This window comes from Artemia franciscana, chromosome 16 (assembly GCF_032884065.1).
Source record: "Artemia franciscana chromosome 16, ASM3288406v1, whole genome shotgun sequence".
Lineage (NCBI taxonomy): Eukaryota > Metazoa > Arthropoda > Branchiopoda > Anostraca > Artemiidae > Artemia > Artemia franciscana.
Genome location: NC_088878.1, coordinates 14315752 through 14319576, shown reverse-complemented (window position 1 = coordinate 14319576; position 3825 = coordinate 14315752).

Here is a 3825-nt window from a genome sequence, read left to right as displayed (position 1 = left end):
TAAAGAAACATTTTAATTAAAAAAAGCGAAATATACCAAATGTATGGAATAATAACTAACATTCATTTACATGTTGAAGTCTGGTCTAATGGAGTTGTCCTTTTTTTATTACATAAAAATCAAATTCTAACAATCAGTAAATCTAAAAAAACTTAACTTTTTTTCTTTCTTACTTAAGCTCATGCTGCCAGACTAAACGCATTCAACTAAGCAGAAAATGACTTTTTTGTTCTTTTAAGAGCGCAAGTCCTAGAGCATAGTTGATATGTTTGACAAACATATTTTACAACATGAACATACTATAAAACCAAACTGAAGCTTGAGGGACAACCCACCTGAAGCTGTTTCTACATGAAAACTAAGTTGTTAGAGCTTTGTGTGTAAGGATTAACACAAATATAAACATGAAACAATAAAAAATTGCTTTCAGGCATGAATTGAACAATCCCAATATTGAAGCTTGTGAAAAATATTTTGTTCGGATCTTTGATAGTTAAGCCAGTGAATTCATAAATCATAATAGATTAACTTTTAATTTTGTATATAATTATCCAAATTAAAGAATGCTAGGGCACATGATACAATGAAGTAAAGCTACAACTTATAACAAAGAACATAGTATTGAGCTTAGGCAGTGCTAGTTACATTAATCAATGAAAATTAGTGGATGGAGGAGGGAAGAAGTGTATCTTTAGGAATTTGGGGGGGGGGCATTTCGCCGTATTTCAGTGAATATGCCAGAAAAGTCACTTTTCTTTGTGTTCAAAGTGTTCGTCTAAATTTAGAAGGAGGTGGAAACTGTGTGAGTTACGTCCTCGACAATTGATGTAAAGACTACTTAAATAATAGCAAAAAAAATTGTCAAAAACCATTAATATCTGTCCTTAGAACATCAAAAGTTCTTTGAACGTTTGCACTACTTTTTCCATTACAACTGTGATGTTAAATTTCATAAACAGTTTGAGCAAAAAGTTTAGTTTATTTTGATACGAGTACATCTATAAACGGGATCAGAGCGCAAAGACAGCTAAACCGAATTCGGAACACAGTGTTTTATCACTTAACTGTAACAAAATCAAACTTAACTTCATAAATTACATACCTACATTCAATAAGCGGTTATATTGACCCTTATATTTGAGGGATAAAGAAGATTGGAGTTATAAGAATTTATTAGAAAAAAATATTAGGGGTTGACACAAAGCTGTTTTTCAAAAGCAGCACTGCAGTCAAGACCAGAAGACTTCAATGTTTTACTGTTTATTTATTGTTTTTTCTCCCCGGGGGCAGTTCATAAGGAAGATATAGTCGCATAATTTTCGGAGGGGTCTCATTTCTTTCAACTAATACAATTAAAATAATTATTATTTTACCATTATTGGACACAAATATTAAACAAAACAGCTTTCAAACCCCATTTTGGAATTCAGGGATAAAAAATCTTCTTATTCGAGCTTGAAAACAATCTCTTTACAATGATCATTAAACCCCCACGTTTTGTCGTGTTCTGTTAACATATAAATTTTTAATTATCGATATTATATTTACTCGCAGAGTTTTCTTTAAAAAAAAGTTTTATATACCCCAACTCCCCAAAGATATCTATATCTAGTTTTCGAAAGAAAGTTTCCATTGCACCCTTCCTGCTATTCTATTTGCAAAAGTTCTAAAATGATATTCATCGTGTATCAGGACTTAAATGGACAAATTAACCAGACGACAAGTAGTTTGTTGAGAGGTATAAGAATATTATTGGGAGTTTCATTTTTATCACGAACTAAAGGTGGTTAAAAACGGCCTTAAAGAGGATTGAATGCTTTGCAAATTCTCTTTTTTATTAATTAAGGAGCATGAATATTGAGGAGACACTCATGGATAACTGCAGTTCAAACCAAAATGTAGTAAAAACAGTTTTTTTAACAAGACGATGGAAATAATCTTTTATAACAAGATTAATTCTGAAAACTTGTTTTACATGCGCCAAGCTTCTAAATGTGAAAATTCAGATGCATATGTAAAATGGACTTGTATTATCCAAATGTAAACAGGCTTCTTTTATCAGTTGTTGTTTTTTTATTGTCCTACAGAAAGTGTCGCTGTCTTTAAAACATTTACGTTTAAGTTTTGCTTGAAGAGGTACTAGAATAACATTGTTGGTTTTAAAATATTAGAGCTGTTCCTAATATAATTCACGCTGTTGTATGAAAATGCAAGATTTTTTAAACCAGCGTTTATTAATTAGGATCAGCCATCACACTACTTTAGAAAAAGTTTTGTCTTCCGCTTCTTCCTCTCCTTTTAAATTTATTGCCAGGAAAGATGGGAAACTGATTTTTGTTTCGTTATTAGTGCATTTAGATTATTCACGTTTTCGTCCAAAAATAAGGAATCGGTTTTACCATTCTTCAACGCTAAAAACACACCAATTTAGACTGGGCTTTAAGTAGAAATTTCAAGAGAAAGGAAAAAAAAGTAATGACTCTGGACTAACTGAACTCCAGTCGTTCATTATCAAATCGTTGAAAACTGTTGCATTTACATCAACCGTTGCTATGATCGTATTGGTCCAGACAGAATCATTGTCACAGCTATCATAACTGACTGACTGGTTGCAATTACATTATACAAAGCAAATATGAATAGCTCGCATGCTTAACTGTGTTATTAACAAATCTTGTCCTTTTTTCAAGTTCTAATTTTGTCATGATCTTTTGTGGATGAGATAAGTACCGTCCTTCGTGATATTTATCGACTCTTTGAATTGTCCTTTCATAGACTATATTTTGCTTATCTTTCTTGTCTTTACCAAAATCATAAAAAAATAACTATTCTGTATTTCACACTTTGAATTTCTCAAAATTCAAGAAGTCATATTTAAAGGCAGTTCAAGAAACAAAATTCATGATATAACTATTTTGAATGAAATCAAATTTCACAATTAATGTGTTAACTGGAGGGAAAGAAGAAAAAGTGGAAAGAATTTTCAAAATTCATTGTTCACTGTCATTCATTATTAATAATATTACATATGTGCATACTAGGAACACAAAAAGTCAATCGTTGCACAAAATGGTGTTTTATTTACAAAGCCCGGAAGCACAGAAGACCTGACTTATAGAAAACTCAGAAAAGATGCAGATCAGATTCAAAAACAGACATGAAGTACACTAAAGAGCACATAATACTTATATATACAGGGGATCACTGCTTCAGAATCAGGTAACCGCCATGCATAATTTTATTACAGATCCTGGGTCGATTACTTTATTGTGATGAAAGTCGGTCACTGTGGCTGTAACACAGGTTAGATACCAATACAGTTATAAAAACTCCTATCTTGCCCGTGAGAATCGTTTGGTATAGAGCTCTGAACTTGGCGCCTCCTCAAACCCCGCACTCCGAAGCGTATATCGTACTACAACACCATACCGTAATTTTGTTTTGTTGCATACACAGCTTAGATACCAATATTGGTATCTAAGCTATACTGCCAGTTTTCTGTCTCCAGCCGCTAGCATCGCTACCGCACACTGTGTCCAAAAGTAAATTGAGGTTTCATAACTGTATTGGTATCTAAGCTGTGGGCAGTAACAACAAAGCAATAAAAATATTTCGTATAATATAAAATGGGAATAATAAATAAACATGCTCGGAAATAAAGCTAAAAACATATTGTTGGAATTTTAACAAGACATTGGAAAAACCTTATCACGAACTAAATATGCTGGAAAAACTGCATTAAAGAGGATCGAATCTTTTTCAAATCCCTTTAGTCTAGATATAGGGATTTGACGAAACGTAACCATTATCAATTAATCATTTCAC